Source organism: Lolium rigidum, chromosome 7 (genome assembly GCF_022539505.1).
Source record: "Lolium rigidum isolate FL_2022 chromosome 7, APGP_CSIRO_Lrig_0.1, whole genome shotgun sequence".
Taxonomy (NCBI): Eukaryota; Viridiplantae; Streptophyta; class Magnoliopsida; order Poales; family Poaceae; genus Lolium; species Lolium rigidum.
In genome coordinates this window covers 49906353-49916358 of record NC_061514.1, presented here as the reverse complement: position 1 = coordinate 49916358, position 10006 = coordinate 49906353, and the positions used below count along the sequence as shown (strand labels likewise).

At 43.4% G+C, this 10006-nt stretch overlaps 2 pseudogenes; one reads left to right on the top strand and one right to left on the bottom strand.

Moving 5' to 3' along the window:
- Nucleotides 1-2846: 2846 nt before the first annotated feature.
- LOC124671326 lies at nt 2847-5797 on the bottom strand (annotated as a pseudogene).
- Nucleotides 5798-7686: 1889 nt separating this feature from the next.
- Nucleotides 7687-8760, top strand: LOC124670759 (annotated as a pseudogene).
- Nucleotides 8761-10006: the final 1246 nt, after the last annotated feature.

Genomic DNA, 10006 nt, shown 5'->3' with positions numbered 1-10006 from the left:
ACCATGGGTACACCCCTTAATATCATCAGTCCATATGTGGCTGCAGAAGGCTAGATGATGTGGTTATTTAGATATACGATGACCGATGGCTTTCTGGGCGCATCTTATTACGGAGCTCTCCCATACATAACATTTTTCGAAGCATATTTTATCTTAATTAACATGAATCATAGAACTAGTGGTGGAACTTACACTTCTTGAGAACCCCTCAATCATACCACAAACACGTTCTCAATACTCTCTTGTTTTAGTTTACATTAGTTTATTTCTTTGTTCTTATTTACTATAGTTATCAACACAAAACAAGTCTTTTACATACTTTATCTTGAAATTAGAATAACTTACAAGTAACCTAAGATAATAGTAGCAACGGGTATTAAGATCACTACTAGTAGCTCCTCGTGATTCGATACTCTTACTTTGAACTAGCTACACCTGATATGTGTTCTTGGTTATCAGTATTTATATTTATTACACATCATGTGTTCCTCATAAACCTATCGATGGAGTTGGAGAAACAAAACTATTCTATTATAATTTGCAGGTTGCTATATGAAGATACAGAGATAGAACCACCTTTTCTCCAAAAGTTTGATACAAACCTCGACTCATCTTATGTGGAAAATTGAGCTTGCTGCATCACTCTATGCTTGGAGTCAAACGAGTTGGCATACGTGTGTAATGTTGCTGCCACCAAAAAAAGTTGCAAAGTTTTTTGGTCTTTTTCTACAAGTTAAGTATCCTCCATTTTTCATGGTGTACAAGTGATTTAAAAATGTACGAAATTATACGAGTTTCGTTGTGAAAGGAGGCGCGAGTTATTGTAATGTTTTCTGGATGTTTGCTACAAGTTATGTTTTCCTCGATGTTTTTATTGATGCTTCCATGATTTTCAAAATGATGAAACCGCGGTGATTTTTTTGTTGTAATCATTTTTATTTTTTATTAAAATAGTTGTTGCCTTTTTTGAAAATGAATCTTCGGCAAGAAGTTTTTGTTTAACCTTTTTGTTGTTGGAAACACATTTTTATTGTTTTAACTATTCCTTGTTTTTGTCAAAATAGATGGTGATTTTTTTTTCAAATTAGTTCTCCACAAGAAAATTTGTTGTTTTTTTTGTTGCTAGAAAGGTGTGTTCGATATGTTGAAAGCTTTTTTTTGCAAGTTTTATTGTTTGACAAAAAAATATATAAACACACATAAAAACTATTAAGCTAGGTGATTATTTGTCTATATAATTTTACGAGTTCTCTTCTACAAGTTAAAAAAAAATGCTGCATGGATGATTTGATTTATATTTTTCATGTTGAACTTTAATATCTCATCTGAAATTTTTAAGAACAAGTGCAATTTTTTGGTGTATATTTTGAGAGTACCTCGAGTGTTGATAACAACTTGAAGTCAAACAAACTTTTTGGTGGGTCCCACCCATGTTAGCAATGAGCAAGTAGCCTTCGTGCATGCATCAGTCGTCAGGGAAAAGTGGCATGTGCTGGTAAAAAATTATGTGTACACCAAATCGTTGGGACTCCAAATATAGAATGTTACAAGCGAACTTTTTCTACAGATATAACTCGGGGTTTAATACCGAACTCTTGAAGAAATATTTGTTCACCTTCTTTGGCTTCTTTATCGTTATTGCACTCCTAGTGGCACTCATTTAAAACTAGGACCATATGAAGAGTTTAATAATTGTAAGAAGGGTTCAGCTAACCTAAATTAATTAAAATAATTTTAGTTCTTAGCTCTATTGGTAGTGGAGAGGTTTCATCCTTTCACCGGCGTCTTTGAGCATCTCTTCATTGTACATAACATGGTAGACTGCATTGGCCATGCAGAAGGAGAGGAGCGTCTCGTACTAATATCAAGAAGGGAATTGCGTATAATTTCTTGTGTTCTCCCTCCGTCCACAAATAAGAGCAAGTTCAAAAGTAAAGTCAACTGTTGGCTATAAGGCAAATGCCATGTCATCTATACCCATCTTAGAGCCAACATGTATAATAGTGAGCTTTAAAATTGTACTACTTTATTAGTGCATGACCCATCATTCACTTTCACATAGTGTTTAGGAGCACGTGCTAGAGTTGGCTCTTGCATAAGAGCATACCCCTCTTATCTCTCCTCCCCTCTCTCCTCCAACTAGGTAATAATATATTATTTTAATTCTTATAGCCAACTGACTAGGACTTATTATACTTGCTATAAGTGTACATGCGGGTTTTTCAAGACAAATTATAAAGTGGAGTAAAAAAATATATTGGGAACATGCATCTCTCCTCTTTAATTCTTTAACCTCCAATAAACTAAGTGCATGTAGAAAACACGAAAAATATGTGCTTAATATTATTGGGTTTGATTTCCGTGCGATGAGAAAGAAGCAATTAAAGTACATTGAAAAGATAGGAGTACACACTTTTGTGGATAAAGTTTAGGGCTAGATGTCCGCTTATTTGATGACGGAGGGAGTATTCATCGACAAAGAGTTATAGATATGCGCAAGGAGGAGATGTGCATGTAGCTGCGCATTTAGGCCCACATCATGCCTCTAATGGGGTCCTCACGAAGGCTAGGGAATTAAGGTTATGTTTACAACAGCACATGTGTTACTACAAATATAGCTGTTTCAATAGTTGTTGTACATTGAATACGTCAAATATAACTATTTATCTTATCGGTTTTGCTAATTCTCAATTAATGGGGAATACTTTAATTATTAATTGTCTTTTATACCATTGAATAACGTCGTGATTTGTGCTAGATATGGCTTGCAACATATGTAACTGTTATTTTTTTCAGTTGTAATTGGAGTTGCAACTGGAATTTGGCTACTTCCTACTTGCACGTCGTTGGAACCGAGAAAAATACTCCAAACTATTAATATTTTTCATGATTTGTGTTGGTCATGAATTGCAACATGGATTACGACTTACATTTGATTTTGATGCCATCACAATATCCGTAAACTAAGTATTATCCACTCTCTTATTTCATACTCCATCCGTTCCACCAAAAGTGTTTCAAATATGTCAAAAGTTGAATGTATTCACTCACTAGATAGTGTCTAGATACATCTAACTTTTAATAAATCTAAGATATTTTTGGTAGGATGGAGGAAGTACTACTTGTTACCCTCCTCTCTTATCGGAGACGGATCTTGGAACTGGAACAAGAAGGAGCTTCTCCTTACGCCGGCTCGACAAGCTGAACACCTCGTTCATATCAACCTCCTCTATCTCTGCTGGCAGCTCCCAATCGAAATGGTACACGAGGTTAGCTAGCATCATTTCCACAGCAGCATTCGCGAAGTTTATGCCTGGGCAGATCCTCCGTCCGGAGCCAAAGGCAAATACTCAAAGTCCTTCCCTTTGCCGTTGAGTGCTGCCGCGCTGCCTCCTGGGAGGAGCCTCTCCGGCATGAACTCCTCTGGCATCTCCCAAGACGCGGGGTCTCTAGCAAGAGCCCACGCGTTGACGATGAGCCGTGTCCCGGCAGGGATCATGTAGCCGTCGATCTGGCAATCGGCAATCGAGAGGTGAGGGATGAGGAGCGGCCCCGGCGGGTGCAGCCTCAACGTCTCCTTCACGGTGGCCCTCAGGTAGGCCATGTCACCGAGCTCCTCTTCTGTGAGCACGTCTTGTCGTGGTTCTTCTTGGTTCGACGCCGGTGTACGCCTCCTTCTAACCTCAGCTTGCAGTTTAGCCATGACGTGTCTGTTATTCATTAGCTCAACCATTGCAAATTCAAGCACAAGATATGTCGTTTCGATCCCCGCATCAAACATGTCATGTTGATTAGTGTCATGAAGTGTAGTATAAGTAGATTGACTAGCCCTTTCCATTAGTTCGGACTTTTGGTTCAAGTGGCTAGTGCATGAAGCTTAACATGGTATCAGAGCCCCAGGTCTCAAGTTCAACCTCTGACTTTCACATGATTTTCGCAATTAATCCTAAAAATTGTTGTTGCCCCCCTCTTTAGCCACCGCTGTTTCGGTGTGCTCTTCTTCTTTCACGTGTTGACTTTCTCTTCCCCCGTCACACGCGAGTGGGGGTGTTGTGAAGTGTATAAGTAGATTGACTAGCCCTTTTCATCAGTTCAAACTTTTGGTTCAAGTGGCTAGTGCATGAAGCTTAACAATTACCATGTGAGAAGTTAGGAATTTATCAGTTCGTTGAATAGATTAATTGTCCTTTTATTGAAGTATTGCTGCTAGTAAATTACTCCAAGTAGTACCTCCGTTTCGATGAATAAGATTTATGAAATTAGTCAAATCAAACCTTACTAAATTTGACTAAATGATAAAGACAAAAATATAGACATCTACGACATGAATCAAATGTATTATGAAAATATATTTTACGGTGAATGTAATAAAATTAATTTGATATAAAAAATATTCATATTTTTGCCTATAAAATTGATCAAACTTAGAGGATACATGAAAGGAGGGAGTACTTACTACCAAGATCGCCTTTACGTTGTCTGTGGTCAGTCCGTACACTTCTTGCAGAGAGAGTAAGACGTGTATGAAGTACGAGCTGGCATCATTTTTCGTGCTCGCGGTGGCGACCCTGCTCGTTGATGAGCTTGTCCAACAGCTCGTCCCATCTCTTGCGAACCCTCGTAGCCCTGTGGCACACCACCAAGCCGGTGAACACGCCAACTATTGCCAAGCCCGGAAAGTAGTCCTCGAGGTTGAACCCCCAAGGAGAGACATGTTGATATTGGTCAGCTCGCGGAGCAGCTTGTTCCTGCCATCGTCGCCGTGGTGTCTCCCGAGCACCGCGCGGCACACGACGTCGTTCGCGTACGAGTCCAGGTGCTCGCTCATGTCCACCGCCGTCGCGGGCACCGTGCCAGCGGATGCCGCTGTCGCAGATGCACGGATCTTGGCGACGTTTATGCGCACCTCTTCCTCACTGTCGTGGCGGAACGAGTGCACCTTCTTGGCGTTGAGCATGTGCGTCGTGACGACCTTTTTGGCCTGCCGCCAGGGATCGCCGTAGGGCGCGAAGCCGACGTCCGACGAGCCGTATAAGATAATGTCAGCGACGGTGGAGCGCGGCCTGGACGCGAGCGCGTGGTCGTGCGTGCGCAGGACGGCCTCGGCGGCGCGAGGTGAGGACACAACCACCGTGTTCACTTCGCCCAGGCGGAGTAGCATGAGGTCCCGGCCGTGCTTCCGGGCGAGGTCGCGGAAGGAGACGTGGGGAAGGGAGCCGACGAGGTGGAGATGCCCGATCACCGGGAATTTGCCCGGAGGGGAAGGTGGGAGCGGCAGGTTTAGCTGCTGCTTGCTTTTTCTTCGGCTCCATCTTTTCCTGCCGATGAGCAGTATAACGAGTGAGACGAGGAACAGAAGAAATAATGCTTGAGCAGCTGTGTCATGGATGGAAAATAATATGCTTCACCAGCCATGGATGATGGATCTAATGCACGCAAATGACCGATCTGATCATCCTTACTATATATGGACAAATTTGCATATCATTCTTCGATTCGGCCGAGTGCATCTAAAATATCTAGTGATATGTGTGAACAACAGTGAGCAGACTGGATTGATTGAGGTCCTCAAATAATAAAGATAAAACGATCGAGCAAACGATCCTTGAGTACTTGACAAATTAGAGGATAACTGGAATAACAACATCCGTCGCAATTCTTTGCTTATTTATTTTCCAAAAAACAGGACCACTTGACAATGAAGTGCTGATAACTTGTACAGCTTGTCCAACTTGTAAATCTTCGTTCTATGGAAGTTCTCGCACGCCTCTTTGCTGAAAGATAGGCGGCCACCCATCTATGTCTTGTACACAACGGTACTGACACAACTTGATCAAAGGCGTAGTACAGCCAAGCTTTCACCAGGGATAATAATGCAGGAAACCACCTTCTTACCTTCTCATGTAATTTTTGGATGACGCCGTGGATGAAAAAAAAAACAAAAACAAAACAATGATGTCAAGCGACCACCACAAGTTATGGACATAAACAGGAAAAGATAAATAACTTGAAAGAACATACCACTGTGTTTTGACAAGATTTATCTCTGTCAAACGGGTCACAAATGATACCTAATAAAAATGTATTGGTTGGCGGTAGGATTCCTAGGATATTTTGGAGGTAATCTCCATCATCCTCATTAAAAGGTCTCATATTTTCATGATAATAGTTGATTCAAGTGGGTATTCCTCGTCACCGTTCGATATAGATAAGGCCTAGTTTGGTAACCATTTTTCTCTAAAACTGAAACATTACAAAACCATAGTATTTAAGTGCATGGGCAAGTAATACTTCAGTTTCTGGAGGAAAAAAAGGTGCAGCGTTGTTTTTTCAGTACTTCAAAATTAGTATGTTTTGAGAGATACTGAAATATTAATACCACAATTTTTAGTCACAGCTAAACACATTAAAGTATTTGAAACTATGGTATTTTTCACCTTTCAAGCGGGTCCTAACGTACCACAAATAAATAGAGAGAACCATCAGTGGAGTTGCCCTGCTGAAGTGCATGCTCCTAACATACCAAATATACATTAATAAATTGAATCACCAGAAGGATGATAGCACCAACGAAGGTGAGACCCTATCTACCTAGACTCATAAACTTAGAATCAAACTGAGACTACTAAGAGAGAACTGCAGTAGCCTTAACATTCTCATCACACCATTGAGTTTAAAAAGCTAAACCATCACGATAGATACCAAGTGCAGATGAGTACTCAAGTACATGTTTATCGTAAGCATCATCTGCAGCAACCTTCGCAGTCTAGGTTGCATCCTTTGCAGCCCAGGAAGCATTACCAGAAATGACCGATGGCATAGGTGGGAAAGGATCCACATGAACAACAGGGCATGGTGTGAAATATTGCTGCACTAGCCAATCAAACAAAAAATTCTAACTGATGGAAAGAGACTAGGTAGTGTATTTATATTCAACACCCCCCTCACGTCTAGGCTATTTTAGTCCTTAGCGTGGGTTCGGTGCGGGCTGCAGAATCTTATTTTCTTTTTTTTTAAACTGCGTGAGCATGATCTTAAACTTAAGACCTCTTGTCTCTGATACCATGAAAGATTGTTGCACAAGCCAATCAAACCAAAAGTATGAACTGATAGAAAGAGACTAGGCAGTGTATTTATATTCAACACGGTGGACAGGAGACCTCGCCACCACAAAGTCGAAGACCGCGCACATTGGATGCGCATGAAGGCCACAAACTTATCGTAGTTGGTGCCATTGAAAATCACCGGGCAGCGAGGAATTCTAACATAGCACGACGAAGAGGATGCCATAGTGGTACACTTTTTCTTCTTTTTGGTCTTTGTATTTTTTTTCAAGGCTCGCGAACAAAGAGTGTGGCATATGGGCTAACAAATACAGATGAAAACATACCAATGCTATTCATGGACTAGACCAGCAGGGTCATGTACATGAAAGCTACTAGGGCATAGGGGAGGAACACGGCCGAAGAATACTCATGGCAACCTTCCGGATAAACTATTGCTAATTCCTAATCAACGTACACAAGGAAACCTATTACATTGGTTCTAAAAACTTACCCGTGTATAGACTTGGTAACTATGGAATGTTTGAGGATGGATCGAAACCTATATAAGGACGTGCCAGGTGAGCTTCAATTGGTGAAGCAGCAAACCCTCCCATGCACATCGAGTGGCTAATCTACAGCAATGGCTTCCAAGATGCCGCTGCTGCCGCTTCTCCTCCTCATCGTCATCCTCCTGGCCGTGGCTAGCATGGCGCCGGCGAGGACGCCGGCGTTCGACGAGAACTACGTGCCAGCGTGGGGCGGATGACTTTCACCTGGTAAACCAGGGGACCAAGATCCGTCTGGCCATGGACAAGAACTCGGGCGCTGGGTTTGCGTCCAAGTTGTCGTACGGTTCAGGGTTCTTCCGCATGAGGATCAAGGTCCCCGGAGGGTACACAGCCGGAGTTGTCACAACTTTCTACGTGAGCTAGGCTGCTGATCTGATCGGTGTTGCTTGTATACTTACCGTTTGTTACTTTGTTCAAACAAAAATTTCTTTTATGCGTAGCTGACGTCGGAGCCTGATAGCGGCAACCACGACGAGGTGGACTTCGAGTTCCTGGGCAACGTGGACGGAAAGCCCATCACCCTCCAGACCAACGTCTTCGTCAACGGCCACGGCCGCAGGGAGCAGAGCCTGCACCTGTGGTTCAATCCAGCAGCCAACTTCCACGACTACAAGATCCTCTGGAACCCTTACCAGCTCGTGTACGTCCATACATATATGCCCCAAAATCCTTGTACTACAAGCTGCGTGCTGTGGCCTTCATCAGATCGAGTAGACTGAATCTGTGTCTGGTACATGCGTTCAATTGGCAGGATCTTCGTGGACGAAAGGCCGATACGGGTGCTGAGGAACCTGACGGGGAGCGTGCCGGGGTACGAGTTCCCGGCGAAGCCGATGCGCGTCCGGGCGAGCCTGTGGGACGGCTCCGCCTGGGCGACGGACGGCGGGAAGACCAAGATCGACTGGAACCGCGCGCCTTTCACTGCGGGGTTCCAGGGGTTCAGCATCCACGCCTGCGGCAGCAACAGCTCGACGCCATGCAACTCGCCGGACCGGCGGTGGAATAGAAACAAGTACAGGAGTCTGACCGCCGAGCAGCGGGCGGCCTATCAGAACGTAAAGAAGATGTACATGATCTACGACTATTGTGCCGACAAGGAGCGGTTCAAGAACGGCAAGGTGCCGGCTGAGTGCAGTTACAACTAGCTAGCTATATATAGATTAGTTAAAGTTACGTTTTTTTCTTCCTGCAACCAAAGGTTGCCTCTCATTTTCTTAAGATTGGAAAGTTTTTTTTTTCACGACAATCTGCCGAAACCATTGCTAAGAGCGTCTCCACTCACGCTCCCTATATGGCGTCTAGCAAAATCGCAGAATCGGGCATATATGGAGGGGCTCGGCACGAAGGGCTGCGTATGTGGGTGTCTCTGGCTCTCTGCCCAGCTACACCCGCAATACGGGCGGCCCCAAATGAGGCTTTTGACCTACTTTCTCATATACATACCATGTTATTTTGCAAAGTTCTAACTCATGAAATAAATAAAAATGAGTTCTACAATAATAAAATAAAAATAAAATAATCCATAAAACCCAAATAAAATAAGGTTCAACTAGAGCAGGACTCGCGCGCTGCTCCTTTGAGCGTCCACGTGTGCTCTACAAGATCATTTTGCAGCTCGTGATGAACAACTACGTCACGGCTTTTCTTCTGAATGGAGAGGAAATTAGCAAACTCCGCAAGCAGGTGCTGATCAATAGCTCTAGTGGAAAACGGGGCAATAGGCCCGGTCCATTTGGGCCTTTAGACCCGGTTCCCGAACCGGGACCAACTAGGCGGGACTAAAGGGGTACCCTTTAGTCCCGGTTCAAAGATCAACCGGGCCTAAAGGCATCGACACGTGGTGCGGCCAGGGAGCTCGCGGTGGAAGGCCTTTGGTCCCGGTTCGTGGTACGAACCGGGCCTAGGCTTTCTGCCGCGGCGAGAATTGCTATTTCTCTGCCGCGGCACGGATTTAGGCTGTACCAGCGTTTCTCTGCCGCGGCAGAGAAACGGGCGTTTCTCTGCCGCGGCAGAGTTTCAGCAATGCATATATATCATTCAAGAAACCACAAAAAATCGTCATGAATATATATAGACATCGTCAACAGTACACGACATAGTCAACACAGTACACGTAATGCATGCATATTTACAATACAACATCTCCTGAACGAATATCCTCCGCCGTCACGATCTTCCGATAGTGCTCTCCACCTGGGGTAAGGACCTCGGTAATAAAGAATCCCGCGATTTCCTCTTGAATTGCTTTTATTTGATCCGCTGTTATGAGAGTGTCCCGCAGGCGTGTCATCTATATTTAAAAAAGGAGATCAATATATATGAATGGAACTCAATACAATAGATGGTACTAATTAAGATTAATTGTGAAAATTTGTTATCGTACACGAGTGT